Source organism: Manis javanica, chromosome 1 (assembly GCF_040802235.1).
Source record: "Manis javanica isolate MJ-LG chromosome 1, MJ_LKY, whole genome shotgun sequence".
Taxonomy (NCBI): Eukaryota; Metazoa; Chordata; class Mammalia; order Pholidota; family Manidae; genus Manis; species Manis javanica.
This window is the reverse complement of record NC_133156.1, coordinates 236,061,551-236,077,527: the sequence shown is the minus strand read 5'-3', so window position 1 is coordinate 236,077,527 and position 15,977 is coordinate 236,061,551. Positions and strand designations below refer to the sequence as shown.

Sequence of the window (15,977 nt, the reverse complement as noted above, 5' to 3'; positions counted from 1 at the left end):
TATAATGTGAATATTGTTCTGTTTGGATTGGTCACACAGTTCTCTTAATATTCTTAAATTCCTGGAGATCCTTTTATCTCTCTCTGTGTCAGCTTCTGTGTGTTCCTGTTCTCATTTCCATTCCATTAATGGCCTCTTGCACCTCATCCAGTCTGCTCTTGTGTCCTTCCAGAGATTGTTTTGTTTCTGTATTCTCCCTCCTAACTTGATTCTTTAGCTCTTGCATATTTCTCTGCAGGTCCATCATCATGATTATGACCTTTATTTTGAATTCTTTTTCAAGAAGATTGGTTAAATCTATCTCTCCAAGCCCTCTCTCTGGGGTTGTCTGGGTAATTCTGGACTGGACCAAATTCTTCTGCCTTTTCATGGCGATAGAGGTAGTCATAGGCAGGTGGCGCATGTGTCAGCTGGGAGAACAAAGCCCTTTCCTGCTTGTTGGTTGCCTTGTCCTTCTCCACTGCTTGTGTCAGTTACCTGCACACCTGGAGTAGCCTCCAGATTTATCTCTTAAGGTGCTGTGGGCAGGGTCACCGTCAGGGTAGCCCAGAGCCCTGCATGGAGTGGCAGGCGTGCCAGGTGTGTTCTCTTGCGGGAATGGCGTCCCTTTGCACTTTGCCCCAGTTTCCTCTGCCTTCACTGGGCAGCTGCGCGCCAGTGGCGACCTCTGGGTCTGGCCCGGGGTGGCTGCATGCTTGGAGGAGATTCTGGGTGGTTGCTGTGGGCTCGGCCGCTCTCCGGCTGCTTTGCCTCTGTGGGCGCACATTGCCACTCCCTGGCTGCTCGGCCACCACGTGTGCACGCAGCCACTCTCTAGCTGCTCGGCTGCTGTGTCGGGCCCATGCCGGCTGGGGGAATGACTGGCAGGCTGCCTATCGCCGTGAGCGGCTTCAGGGGTGCATTGACACCCAGGGGTCTTGGGCACCCGAAGTTCCTCAGAATTCCCAGCCTGCTGGGTTGAGTGTACTGGGATGCTTCCATCCAGCTGTGAGGCCCCTGTCCCTTTAAGACTTTCAAAAAGCACTCGATTTTCTTTTGTCCCAGGGGAGCCAGCTGCGGGAACCTGCTCATAGATTTTACTTTTCCATTTCCTTAATATCCAGCACACCAGCACACCATGCAATGTGTGTCTGTGCTCCCAGTGCGGATTACTAGGGCTGGTCATTTAGCAGTTCTGGGCTTCCACTCCCTCCCTGCTCTCACTCCTTCCCTCTGAGGAGCTGGGGTTGGGGGAGCGCTCTGGTCTCACTGGGCTGCAGCTTGTATTTTAGCCCCTTCGTGAGGTGCTGAGTTCTCGCAGATGTAGATGTAGCCTGGCTGTTGTACTGTATCCACCGGTCTCTCTTTTCTGAATAGTTGTATGTGTTGTATTTTCAAAAATATATATGGTTTTTGGAAGAAGATTTCTGCTGTCCTACTCATGCCGCTATCACGGCTCCTCTCCCACTGTGTTTATTTGTATGCCTGTTGGTGGTGCACTAGGTGTTGAGGAACAGTTCTTATCAATGGGAGCTGCTCCAGTGGTGTAGCTCTGCAGTTTGGCTGTTTTGAATGGAGGAACATGTGTACGTGTAGATTCATAGAATGACTGATGCAGACCTACAGCCTTCCTAGAGATTCAGATAGTCACAGAGATGAGAGGACAAGAGCTGTTCTGGGGTCCTCAAAAAGCAAGTTACCGTGGCAGCATAATTAATTCACAGAATGATTTACTGAGTGCCAACTGTGTGCTAAACACATCTCTGGGGGCCAAGACATAAACTAGTTAGCACAGCCATGTAGGCACCAAGATGTTAAAAGTTGTTGTTTAGCATATCTCTGTATGTGCATGTGCTGCCTTCCATTAAGTCAGGCAAACCAGCAGACACTCGTACAAGAGGAATATACTTCAGACATGAGGGTAATACATGGGCTTAGCAGTTACCATATGGTGTAGGTGCTTGTTGTCTAATGTGTTTGAGATCGGACAGCAAGAAGATACTAGATGGTGTTAGTGGTAGAGAGTTGAAACAAATTTCTTACTATTTCAAAGCTTTTGGATTAGTTTAAATAAAGAATATCCTGGGCTGTTTTTTAAAAAGAATGTCTGTGACCATCTGTTTCTATATATATTTGCAAATCAGGATTTTCTCCATCTTGCATAAGCAACATACAGGGCTCAGGCATCCAAGCTGTCAACTTCAAGTGAATGAAAAGAGCCTTATTATTTTCACTGATTCAGTTTATAGAACATGATGTTATATATTTGAACAGTTTATATTCTAGTAAGATACCTTTTTAATTCATACAGAGGAATTGTGTTTTAGAATACCACTGACCAAGTGAGTGAAACACATCTTGACTATTTCTTGGCCATTTTTCCTGTCCATTATTGGTTCTCCTTCTCCATCCAGTTGATGCATCCCCTGCAGCCAGCTGGGTGCCAGGAGAGGCCAGCACAGCGCCGCTTGTCTGCTCCATCTCCCTTCCCAGGGCTCCTCGCCCTTCTAACAATCTGTCACTGTCTTGAGGATGTGACTGTGCTTACCGACTGCAGGAGATCTTTCCCTGGTGGAGCCTGTGGTGCATCAATGGGTATTAAGAGCAGATGAGTGTGGTTTCCTTCATCCTATGTTTCCGAAGCAGTTTCAGGTATCAGGCACTGTGCTACGTGCTAGATTGAGAGACAGAAGATGGGGATCCCTGTCCAGAAAGAGCTGACAACTCCCTGGGGTTCAGTTTTCTAAGAAGTCTCAGTTGCCTCGGGAAGTGTTAAGGCTTTGAAAGCAGGACTCTTTCATACACAGCGGTATGAACAAACTCTCAGAGATGTGAACAAAAGAGCTGCCAAATAAGCATTATGGAATGACTGCAGGTTTTTAAAATATTTTCCCCCAAGATAAAATAGCTTTATTTTCCTGGTTTGTTGTTTCTTGACTTTTTAACAGTTGTTTACTTCAAATAGGCTAAGGAAACAGCATGTGATGTCAGAAAGGACAACAGACTAAGAGAATGTGGAAATATTTTTTGAACTGAGAAGGAAATTAGAAAAGTGACATCTTGTTTTTATCATTAATTCTGTGCCTTGGCAAAACAGCAACTTGCTGAGCCTTAGTTTCTGCCTTGTGATATCACCTGGGTTCCCTGCTGCCTGGGTCTGAGGACCACCAGCCACAATACCTGCAGAAGCACTTTATGTTGAAAGCACTGTGCGGCTGCAGGAGACTGTTACTGCTGGCCACCCCCACCCCCAGCCCGGCGTGACTGCTGATATTATTATGTTTGTACCTTGACCTTCAGGTTAGTTGTACTTACATGCACTTCACATTTCTTCCTGTCTGTTCAGAGAAAACCATACCAGGGAAATGCAATGGAGTTTAGTTAATTTTGTTTTTACATTTGGAATAGGATTGTATTAATAGCTAGTCATTAATTGATATTATTATTTATTATTTTATTATTAGCTTTCAGACAGGATTCCTAGTTTCATCTGGAAAATGAAACCATCACATCATATCTATTTGGATGTAATTATAATCCCTCCTTGAAACGGTAGCCGAAGTACAAACTGTCAGAAAAACAGGAGTTTCATAGAATTTTATGTCTGAAACCTTGCAGGGGGGAGTGACTTTATCAGCGCCACAGTATGGTTAGGTGACATTGTTCGGATGGTGCCCAGAATCCCTGCCACTGGGCTTATCCTCCCCACAGTACACATCCATCACTTCCAGCCCATGTGATGAAGGTACACCCTCTGAGTACCTGGGCTGTAGGCCTGAAGCGGCAGGACCAGACAAGCTATCCTCTCTCCTGCAGACCATTGTAGTTTCAACCAGTTTCTTGGGGAATAGTAAATAATTTGCATATTTGCATTTTTGAGGGATAATAAATACTTCGTATGTTAGCTTCAAAGCTGATATAGCATTCTGGTCTAAGAAATCTGGAATATCTTTACTTTTATATCTTGGGTCTTTATCTTTGTCTCTGTTTCCTCCCCTTCATCTTTCACCCTTCAGACTAAACCAACAGCCCCATTAAATGTGGCGTCTGCTTTTGGGACTCAGTTTTGGAGTTCTGGGGACTGCAGCATGCTGTGGGTGTTGTGTCCCATGGAGAATGCTTCCACAGCCGGGGCCTGGTTGATGGGGAAGGATGAGGACTTGGCCCTGAGACCTGCCCACGCCGCTAGCCTCCTCCAAGTGGGTGGTAGGCTAGCCTCTGCCTCTCAATTTTGGGGGTCCAGGGAACCCACTCCTTTGTTTTCCCTCTTGTTTTATTAGCTGGGGTTTTGCTTTTCTTTTCTTTGGATGGAGAACAAAGAAAGTAAAACTAATGATCTGAGTCTCTTCCTTGGGGAGAAATGCTTAACATCCCCAAATGCTGAAAACAGCCTTTAATGACCCCCGGAAGCCCACGGGGGCCCTGAGCTGTCTCGGCCAAGAGCCATTCATGCCTTTTGCTGCACATCCCACCCTCTCCTGCTGCCCTTCTGACAGAGACCCTGCCTTGCTTGTGCCTGTGCTCCTCTGACCCCCACTTCCAGCCTTGCCCCATTGCCTGGGAGGACCTGCGACCTGCTCTTCCTGCCAAGCTGCTCAGCCCTGGGCCATCAGGAGTCCCTCCTCTCTGATGCCTTATCCTTCTCTCTGAGCTCCCACTAACCTGCCTTTCCTGTGTTTCTGTCCCATGCTCTGGCCTCAACTTATTGTCTGTTTCTCCTGCTTCCTGAGTAAGTGAATGTTATCTTAGGGCAGAATTATTCTGAGGGAAAAAGAAGGGATGAGGCTGTTCACATCTCTCGATGGGTCCTTATCTCTGGTCTCATACTGCTCCTCACTGGCTCTGGGGCCTCCCTGCTCCAAGGATGGCCTGCCTGTCAGAATGCAGACCTGTCAGTGGGCCAGGTAGAATCCAGCCTTCTGTGTACATTTTTAAGAGAGATATCTTTACTTCAAGTGGACACTTCTGATGTTGGACATGGAAAGCAACCACAGAGCCCCACTGAGTTTGAAGCTCGGGGCAAGTGCAAACTCCATGCTTTCCTTAAGCCCTGGCACCTGGGGCCCTGCAGGGTTCTGCATTCCTAGGGTCAAATGGAGCAGAGCAGGACCTAGTTATGAAATGCAAGGGGAGTGGGTGGGTGCCTGGCATCAGCCTATTCCTCCTCCACGACTCTGGAGGCTCCTTGGTGTAGGGAACCCTATTTATAAAGCAAGACTTTGAGGCCGGCTTGCCCCCCTCACATCTGTGTGACACACGTTTATCAGTCCAGCATGATCCAAGCTTTGTTCACCTTCTCCCCCAGACAGACACCTTTTGGGCCTGGGGTTGAACACACTGAAGGAAGTTCAGGGAGATGTCCGCATAGCCTCCTGGGGATGCTGGGTGTCCACCGTGCATTGTAGCAGGCAGACTGGGCTTCTTGTAGGTGCCACCTTGCTGGCTCTCAGACTTCTCACCATATGTGGAGAGCAGTGCAGCTGGAGGAGAGCCACAACAGGGCCCAGTTCAAAGGCAGTGACATCCGGTCCTCATGTCAGTCACCTGTCAGATGACTTGGTCGCTCTCCTGTGCCGTCATTGGTAGGGGTGGTGAGAGGGGACGAGTCTTCACATTAGCCCAGATCCTTTCCAGCTGCCAGGGATGTGCTTATTCTTACTGCATATTCTTCACAATAGCCATGTAATAGATACTATTGCCCCATCTTAGAGATATGGAGATAGAGGTCCAGGAGATAAGTAATTTCTGTGGAGATGGGGAATTAAGCCTGGGTTTCCATGGGCTCTTTCTTGTACCAGAGGCTCTCACAATAAGCCTGGGTCGTGAGAATGAAGTGGGGTGAAGAGTGTGTTGTCAGGGGGCAGAAAACATGCCTGGGAAGTTCCCACACGGACTTTGGCCCTCCTTCAGTTTGTTTCCCCTTCCTGCAACACTGACTACCTACCTGCATTACAGAAAACTAACAGGCCAGTTCTAGAATGGGAAGATCTGGGGGTAGGGAGCCATGAATGGGGCAGGCCCTGGGACCTCTGTAGTGAAGCATAAAGGACACAAGAGATCTGGTCAGCACCCAGCCTTACTTGGGTTTCCACCCTCCTCTGTCAGAAAGCCATTCTGCTGCATTAGGGGTTGGCTCTGAGTGCCAGTCAGACCTGCAGCCCCAGCAGGCCTACTGCTTCCTGCCTGCCTGCCTTCTCCCTTTCTCCTCTGGTGTCCTACCCACTGCTCCCCATTCTATTGCAGGGTAGTGGGGCCAGGCCTTTGGGATGGGAAACCACAACAGACGTGGAAGATCAAAACATGGCAGGACTAAAGACAGAGGTTATTTAATCTTCCCCTCAGAGCCCCAGAGTAGATTGTGTGACCTGGACATGTGCAAATGATGGCACCAGCCCCCAGCACCGTCCACCTTTATCCACTTCTCCGGCCCTTAGGAAGATTCTGAAACCACGGAATTGGTTACACAAGGTAGTCTGGGTGTGTACGCCTGTGCTGCTGGTGAACGTCAGATGCAGCACAGTAGGGGTGGCAGGAGCCAGTGAGCCACATGGGCCAAGGAGTTGCCAGAGCAGCTTCTTCCGTGAATGGGGTGGACAGCTCTCTCGTGGAAGGGGCCTTCCATGTGGGGTTAGCTCTGGACGAGGTGGGTGAAAGGGCTTAAAGGAAACATGAGGGTGAGAGGTACAAGGGGGATTATCTTCCCCAGCAGTAGAACAGGCAGAGCAGCCTGCAGGGAGGGCCCCCTGCATTCCCCCCGGCTCTGGAAGCCAAGCAGCCTGCAGGGAGGGCCCCCTGCATTCCCCCCGGCTCTGGAAGCCAAGCAGCCTGCAGGGAGGGCCCCCTGCATTCCCCCCGGCTCTGGAAGCCAAGCAGCCTGCAGGGAGGGCCCCCTGCATTCCCCCCGGCTCTGGAAGCCAGGCTTATAAACACACTGGAAACTTGCTCCCCAATTTGCTAGAACTCTCCTAGCCTTATTACTTTAAAGCCAAATAAATAACCTTGACCAAGTCATTTAAACTCTAAATTGGGAAAAGTGATGGTGACTTCCCAAGACATAAAAATTGCATAAGCAGTGCTTTGTGGAATGGAAACGGCCATGTGAGTGACACTTAGGAGTGCAGGGGCCTGTTTAGGCTACATATCTCCTCTGTCTTTGAAACTAAAAGGTGTTTCTCACTTGCCAGCAACCTTATCTGAGTAACAGCATAGCTGTTTCATTCCTGGGACACTCCTAGAGCTTCAGAGACCATGCAGGCCTGTCCCTCACCTGAACATGTGGCTGCCTGTGGGGAGAGAGTGGCCAGAGCTTGGACCGAGCTGGACTGACATGTGTGTCACACAGGCAAGAGAGGGACGAGCCTGCCTTGCGGCCTCGCTTTGCAAATGGGGTCCTTATGCTGAGGGGTCTGTAGGGTGGGGGAGCAGGGGATGGGCTGACACCAGATGCCTGCTTGCTCCCTTTGCACTTCATAGCCAGGTCGCACACTCTTCTCCGGTTGACCTTACATGTTAAAGCCTGGAGCGGATGAGGGACTCCCTTCTGCTAAGTTGGTCCAGAGCATCCTGCTCTGCTATCTGCTGTGCCCTGCCTCTGCCTGTGTCACCCCTTTGGGGAGTAAGAAACACACCAGGAAAGGTTTTGAAGAATATAAATGTTGATGGAAAAAAACTTAGTGGAAACGAAAGACTGGCATGAGCTACATAGGTATTTTTTTCTTACAACTGTTATCAGACCTGATTATATTTCTCCTGTTGACTGGGACTGTACACAGTTGATGGTGTTCCTAAATGTGCTTGGTATAGTGTAGATCTAGCCCCTCTGAGAACCAGAGAACCCTAATAAAAGTATCCATTAATGAGTGCCTAGAGCATGCCAGAGATAGACTGTTAATGATCTTACCCTGTGAAGCAAGTGTTACTATATTCCTAGTTGGTAGGTGAGGAAACTGATGTCTGTGAGGTCAAGTAATTTTTGGAAGATTAGGCTCCTGGGAAGTGGAGCCTGGTTTAGAACCATGTCTGTCTGATTCAAAACCACTGATTTCTACCCACTGCACTGTTCCAAAAAGCTCCAGCCCTGAAGGACCAGACTGAGCTCCTAGTCTGGGGATTCTTTTCTTTGGTGTCCCCCTGCAGGTGACATTGAGGAGTGAATGGTACGGGCAGTAGAAGGAATGAGATAGAGCAGAACAATGGTTTTTCCTATTTTCAATGCACTTGTTGCCTGAAGTCTCTAGTCACAGGTTCACGAGGTACTTTTTGAAAGAATACATAGAATTCCAATCTGGCAGCCAGTGGACAGCAGCAAGGCCCTTTGAGGTGGAACAGTAGAGTCCGTACGCTTAAAAGGGGTGGGGAGACCAAGTGGTACAGTGTCCCCAGGCCACCCTTTGGAACCTTCTGCAAAGTCTCAGCAAAGCCCTGCTCTCACGGCTCATTTGCATAGGGGGCTCAGCAGGAAAATGGCTATCTCAGGTCTCCTCTGCCCTGTTTATGTTACTGAAGTGGAGGTCATATGGCTTGATCCTTGTTTCCTGGGGAAATCAGCCTGGCTTGTGATTACATTGTCTTCTGGAACTGGGACAGACAGGGAAGGCTGATCTTGCCCCCAGCTAAAGGTGTTCCCCCAACCTCTCCTGCTGCTTCTGTTTGGGCAGGCTTAAGCCTTACCCCATCCCCTCCCGCTGAGTCTAGCAGGGATACCCACCTTCTCGTGTGGTGTCCTTTCTCTTTGTACCTGTTTTCTTGAGGTGGCCCATTTCCTGCCTTGTGTTAGTCCAAGGGAGTGAGCTGAGTAATGTGGTGTTGGAGGTTTTGGGGTCCCCAGGCCAGCCCTCCTCCTGCTGCTGTTGGCTGTGTTTAGCTCTCTTTCCAAAATTTTGCCTTTTCCTTTCCACCTCCCCCACATCTCAGAAGCTTTCTACCCCTAAGGAAAAATCAGGACATGAAGCATTTTTATGAAGCTGGAGTTCACAGTCATCTATCTGTTTCCATGTCTCTGAAGTCGTGATCTGGTAAATGCCTGTGTTCACAGCTGTAGTCTCCAGTGACAGGGTTCCGGGGAGGCTGTGGTACTGGTTCTTCCTGCTTTATCAAGGCTGTCCTTTGTTTACAAGGCATTTTTACATAGCCTCTTCTTTTTCCACTTAACGTTTTCATGTCATGTGACACAATCCACTTTAGTCGTAGTAACAACTGTCTAGAATGTAATCACATGAATGCACTCCAGTCTGTGTGGCTCTTCTCCTAGGCTGGGCATTTGGGGTTCTTCCCTGTTTTCTCTCCTTTAAAAGTCCTGCTGAGAACTTTGTAGAGACAATTTATGTGGAAAGGACAAAGGACGTGGTATGTTTCAACAATCAAATAAACAAGAGGAGAGGAGCAGCTCTGTGGACACACTTTGTTCCTCTTGGAAGCTTGCTTTCTGGAAGACCAGAGCAAAGTGCCTTTAGCTGCCAGAGTCAGGCCAGTTTTGGATTTCAAACCATCGACCTTCCCCACCACCCAGGGCCTTTATTCTTAAGATTTGTGTTTCTTTTATCTGCCCTTGGGCCTTCACATATTATGAGTTCTTAGCTTCCTGGGGTCCAGCTTTGGGGGGTCCCTCAGGCATTCCAGAATGCTCCAGGGCCAGCATTTCAGCTGGCCAGGTGGGGCTAGCATGACATTCCTTTTTATCCTCTAGAGCTGTTTTCTCTTTCACTATTGATTTTTAGTTACACAAATCATACATGAATATATTTGTGCAGTAAATACTTCAAACAGTACTGAAAACCAAGCCCCCCTTCACTGCCTGTCTGTCTCCACGGTTAACCACTGGGACTCTGTCGTGTGTCGTCTTCCACGATTTCTTTCTGGGTACATAATTATCTATGTAAATATGCAGATTTGTATTTTTCTCTATTGTTTTATCAGTTTCTTTGGTATGTTTTTGTGCTCAGGGTTGAACAAATCCTCAGTACCCTCCTTGATGCGAAAATAATTGAAAAAGGTGACCAAGTGTAGGATATTGAAGTACTTTTTCCTTAATTTAAAAAAATTTCCAGCATAATATGCTCATGTTAATGACTGTTTAGGCAAATCCGAAAGGCCCTCCACCTTTTCCTGGGACAGCAGTGATTACTTGCTTCCTATGTCCTTATATACACCTGCACAGTTTATGTGTATAATGTGGCACTTGCTCGTCCTCTCTCGGTTATAACAGTTTACTTCTTTCACAGTTTTTTGTGTGTGGCTGAAATTGGTTTAATAAATAATCTTGTACTTTCCTACTCCCCAGGATGGAATTTTAAAAAGCTCCATTGCATTGGCTCTTTGGGAAGCTGCTTTATTGCTCTTTGTTCTCAGTGTTGCATACGCCCGCCTGGGTCAGGGTCGGCTGTATGTGCACAGGCCAGGTGTGCTAGCCTGCCCTCCTGATGGTCCCCAGGTCTGCACCTGTTGCAGGCACTTGTGATTAAGGACATGGCCATGGTCCAGTTGGGGGTGAGAGGCTGGCGGTCCTCTGAAGAGATGCCCACAGAGCCACGACCACTGGTTCTGGCAGATGGGCACAGAATCTGAGGCATTCTCAGGAATAAAAGAAGTGTATCTTTCCCATTCACCTGCCCTTAAGCGCAGCCTACTTTGGGAGGTGGCAGACCTGAGTTCTGTTATCACTCTGTCCCCAGCTTACTGACTGGTGTCACCTGTTTGCAGATGGCTTAGGAATGGGACTAGGGAATCTCTAAATTCCCTTTCATTCATTATGTGTGACCAAGATGCCAGGTTAATAAATTACCCCTCTAAGGCCCTTTCACTTTGCCAACCTTTCTGGCTCTTTCCCCAAAATCTAGTTGATCTTAATTTCTTTTCTATAAAAACTGCTTTAAATTTACTTTCATATTAGTACATCATATGTGTACATAAAGAAATGTGCTGTAATTTAATGAATGGTTTGCATTCAGCCATCACCTGGCCTCCCTGGCACAGTCAGCATTCCAACAGCATTCGCCACCCTGGCACAGTCAGCATTCCAACAGCATTCGCCAGCCCCACCTGTCATCTCTCGGAGGTGGCCACCATCCCGAGTGTGTGATCAATGTCTCCTTGCTTCTGGGATTTTATCAGCAGTATATACATCCCTAAACATAAACAATATAATCTACTTTTTCCTACTTTTAAATGTTTATGGTATTAGATTGCTTATATACTTGGCAACTTGCTTCTTTTTCTTAACTTTTTGTGAAGTTCACTTCTGTTCTGCCTAGTAAAGCTCACTTGCCTCCATTGCCATGTAACACTCTGTTACATTAATCTACAATTCATCCGTTTCACCATTAATAGGCATCTTGGATTAGTCCCGTTTTTGGCTCTTTGCAGGAGTGTCAAGAGCATCCTTGTCTCCTGGTGCAGTTGTATGTATACTACTTCAGTTTTATTAGATGGCCCCAAAGTGTGCCCTTTAGTTTGTCCTTCTGCACACATTTTACACAGCTGTGATTTAGCTTGGATATTTATTTGATCTTCACTCTTCCTGACACCTGCTGCTCTCCAGGCCCCTGTCTTATTCCCCAGAAGGAAGTAGATCCATTATTGCTCTGGCTTGAAACCGAGGGTACAGACTACAGTGCATTTCTGTGCTTCCCAGAAGGCTTCTGGAAATATTTGACACTGTCATTAATGTTCTGTGTTCCTTCAGAAGTAAAGTCAAATACGTGATGAGACAAAGCCGCCTTCTAAATGTTTGTATGACTCTGCCTTGACAAAGCTATCCTGAGGGCACAGCTATGGGTGCTGTTTTGCTCTGTCATTTGCTCTACTGTCTTTGAAAGATGTCATTTCCTCTCAGGTTAACCTTTCATAAAAGCATTGATGGGGAAGAGGTGAGACAGGAGAGGAATGCGACTCTCAGGTGGCCTGAGTCAGGGATGGGATTGGGTGGGAGGTGGTCTTCCATCCTCTCTTTTTCTCTAGGGTACCATCTTTGGCTTCCAAGAATGAAGCCATCCCCTTCCCCAGCTTGCTGTCTTGAATTAAGGACTTAGAGTCTTAGGGTCCTGGAGACCAAGCTGGCACTTTGCCAAAAGCAGCAGGGGTCGGCTGATAGTGTTGGAGAAACTTCTCATGGCCTCTCTAGGCCAGCGATCAGCAGACTTGGTGAAGGGCCAGATAGTGAATATCTCAGCTTTGTGGGTCTAGAGGCAGAATTGAGGCACTATGTAAGTACTTACAAAATGAGAGAGAAGTAATTTCCACAAAGTTTTATTAGTGAAGTTTAAATAATAATAATAATGGAGTACAGTCTTCTGGTAACTAATGAGAAGTGTGGAATTCTTTCCAGGGAGTGTGTGTGGATGGCATTTCTCTTACTTGGGGTTCACAGTCAATATTCCCCATTGCCGTATCATCACATCAGTGGGAAATGCTTATCTATATAGATCCTTAGCTCACCGTCACATGAAACAGGCCGAGGGCCGGATTTGGCCTGTGAATCAGGGGGGCCCACGTGGTCAGCTCCAGGCTTATCTCAGGCTCTGGATTTGGCCCCCAGAACAGCCTTCGGACATAGCTGCCTCTGTGCCAGGGTAGGGGCCCTGGTAGGGCTCTGGGAATAAAGACTAACTCAGCCCTCTAAATGGAAACAGGAAGAAGACCCTCTAGGTGATACCATTGGTCTATGGGACAGTCCTAGGGGATGGCACACCGAGGGATCTGAAGGCTCAGGGGAAACCATAAGGCGGGTGGGGGGCGCCTACTTAGAAAGAGTTGGTATGTGTGTGTGGCTGGAGCTCTTGAAAAAAGTGGCAAGAGAAGAAGACGGAAGTTTTTTATTTTATTTAATCTTAATTTCGTTCTAAATATTCCTGTGTGGCTAGTGGCTACCATCCTGATCTGAAAAGGAAAAGAGAGAACAATCTTGTGGTCCCCTCCTGGGGAGGGTCTGCCTTTCTCACACTTGCTGTGTCCCAGGAGCTGTGGCCACAGCTTGGATGAGCAGCAGAGACTGAGAAGAGCTGCTTTCATGAATAAATAAGAACCGTGGCTATTAATAAAGCCGTTGGGGGATTGAGAGAGACGCTTTTAGAGTGGTTGACAGCAGTTGTTTATTTTCCTCTGCAATATCTGAGACACATCCCTCTTGTTTATGTGATAAATTTACTCTGAAGCTTGATTTATAAACTAAAGGTCAGCTTTAGTCTAGCTCCTCAGGATTAATGAGGGTTGTGGCCAGACTTAAGCTGTGCTGCAGTTACTACTTAGGTCTGTATTGGCTGTTAACTTTTTGTCTTTGTTTATAGTTTTTACACGCAGATTCTGGCCAAACCTGCAGCTGTTTTACCTTCTTTTAATCTTAAACTTGGGTAGATTTTGAGGGGAGAAGGGCATGGGTGCACACCTAACCTGTTTAGAAATCTCAGCCTGATTGGTAAAACACCTTTGGTTTCTTGAGACTCAAGTTTTATTTTTTGTTGTTTTTAATATTCCAGTGCTGTGTTTATATATATATAAGTGACAGCCTTTTCAAACATTTAGGCTTAATCATTTTAACTTCTCCTGACCAAGTTTAATCTTAATTTTCTATAAATACACCATAATGAAGGGTGTGTTTTTAAGTGGGGAGATAATTGCTTTTCCCTCTTGCAATTTTAATTAAAAATTACCTCTACCGCCTACCTCACCATTATTTCCAAGCTGTTCTTAAACAGACTGTAGAAAAGCAATAGTTATTTTTTATCCACCTTCTTCTGCATTCAGGAAACAGCACACCCCCTTTAGTAACAAAAGTAGAGGAGTCCATGTGCTGGCATATTTTTAGGAGACTTTCATGCAGTAAATGATCAGGGAGGGGTGTGCCCTACAATATAACATGGGAGGAAATTTGTCAGAGTTCAGCTGCGGTAAAACGTATGTCATCATTGATTAGCTTTCCCCACTGGGTATACAACTACTGCCAGTTCCCATTTTTCTTAGCATAAGGAGAGCTAAAATCCAGTTAAGAAGAGTCAGAATAGATTCCCCTGGCCTCTCAATGACTTTTCCAGAAGGTGTGCTGCCCTGCATCAAGCACTGATGGACTCCTAACCACGGGTCCCAGCCATGGCTCTCATTGGTGGTTGTCCTTTTCCCAAGTGCACTTCCTGCCAGCCCAGGTCTGTTGTTCTCACTGTGGCCTGAATGATCTTGAAGTCCAACTCTTCCCTTCCCTGTGCTAGGAAGCCTCCTCTGATAGCCGCCCATTGTCTTGGGTCTCCGCCAGGACGCCTTGTCCTGGTTTGAGTCCTTGCTGCCTTTCTAGTCTCAGAGTCACTTACTGAACTGCTTTTTTAGTCCTGTCTGTGCCAGGCTCTCTGCCAGGCACTGGGGACACAGTGACGAGCAGGTCCCTGCCCTTAGAGGAGAGCATTAGAGACAGTAAAAAGCAGCAGTAAAATTAATTTTATTAATATTTTGTTTAATCTAATATGTCCAAAATATCATCACTTTAATATACCTGCATTTGTGAGCTCTACAGACTCATGTGGGTGGTAGGCACCACATGGAGCGGCGCACATGTCCAGGCAGAGCCAAACAGTAGAAAAGCAGGTGAATGTACCTGCCAGGTGCTGGACTCTGACTTTGTGCTTATATAGGGGGTTATCTTGCTAGACTGTAAACTCCATGAAGCCATGGGCATTGCCCTGTTCGCTCACTGATGTATCTGTGATATCTAGCTGAGTACCTAGCATACAGTAGGTGCTCATCAGCTGAACCATCGAGTAAGCAAAGCACACTAGGAAAAGCTAGCATAGCACTGGTCCATCCGAGAAGGCTTCCAGGAGGTCCCAAACCACCTCACAAAGTCGAAATAGAAGCCACTGGGCCAAGAGGAGGCAGGGAGAGTACTCTAAGGAGGGAAGAGAGTGTGCAGTGCTTGGAAGCAGAGGGAAGCAGGCCAGGGAGCTGCAGTAGCTCACTGGGACAGAAGCAGGAGGCTGTCAGGAGAGGAGGCTGCCGCTGTAACGGGCCAGATCGTGAAGAGGTTTTAAAGCTGTGCTGCAGAGCGGAGACTTTGCTCTGAGGACATCAGCAAGCATCACCAGCGACCCGGCTCGAAGTGGCCCTGGAACTGTGTGTTTCTCTCCTCTCTGTGCGGGATGTTTTCTCCCTCCTCACCTCCTAGAATGTAGAAAGGGCTTAGTAGTACTGGCTGACCTATAATGTTTCCATAGTCGAACCAGGCTGGTGCTGGTGCTGGTGCATTCCGCTGTGTGGGAAGCTCTGAGGAGGAGGAACAGCTTTTATTATTTGAATGCAGGTCAGATACTGTTCTGGCAGTTCTGAAGACTGTGCAGGACCAGATTTGTTCCAGTGCTAGACTAGATGTTGAGTAGGCCAAATGTGTTTGTCAGCAACAGCCCTTACCTGGGACAGGGCTGCCTAGAGCCTTGACTCATGCCTCGCACTGGTGGCTTTGTGTGTGAGAGCTGTGCCCTCTGACGCACGGCCGGTCAGGCTTCAGGGGCTAGCGTTTCTGCCGCAGCCCTGAGCGCACTGTCATCTGTGGCACTGCCAAAACCCGGGAGCCAGTGCATGTGTTGCCAGATATTGTTTGCTAGGTAGCAGATTGGGAATAAACATTGATGAGACTGAGAGAGAGGAGAGTGCAGTAGGGATTTCCATGGGCTATTTTGTTTCCTTTTCATATCTCAGGGGAAGGTGAGGAATGGAGTAGAGATGCTTTCCTAGGAAAAGGAAAGTTAACGCTCTACAAGAACTTTTGACTCTTGCATCAGTCCTTACCTACCCTTCTCTATAATATGTCAGCATATAATGCTTTTTTTATTATAACTTCTCTTGTTGTTGTAGCCACTCTAGTGAATGTCTACTGCCATGCCAGCACCAGTCACCTCTGTTTTTAGCATTGAGTAAACTTGTCACTGTTGCGCTAGAGCTAGGACTTACAATGCTGGGATTAAAAATGGATTTAAAAGGTTAACCCAGGAAGCCTGGAAATCCAGAATTTATTTCTCTGAGGC

General features: G+C 47.3%; 1 protein-coding gene across 5 annotated transcripts in view; it reads left to right on the top strand.

Moving 5' to 3' along the window:
- The window catches only part of ASAP2 (ArfGAP with SH3 domain, ankyrin repeat and PH domain 2), a 161,526-nt gene that overhangs the window by 45,209 nt on the left and 100,340 nt on the right, over positions 1-15,977 (top strand). The gene's annotated exons all lie outside the window — the stretch shown is intronic.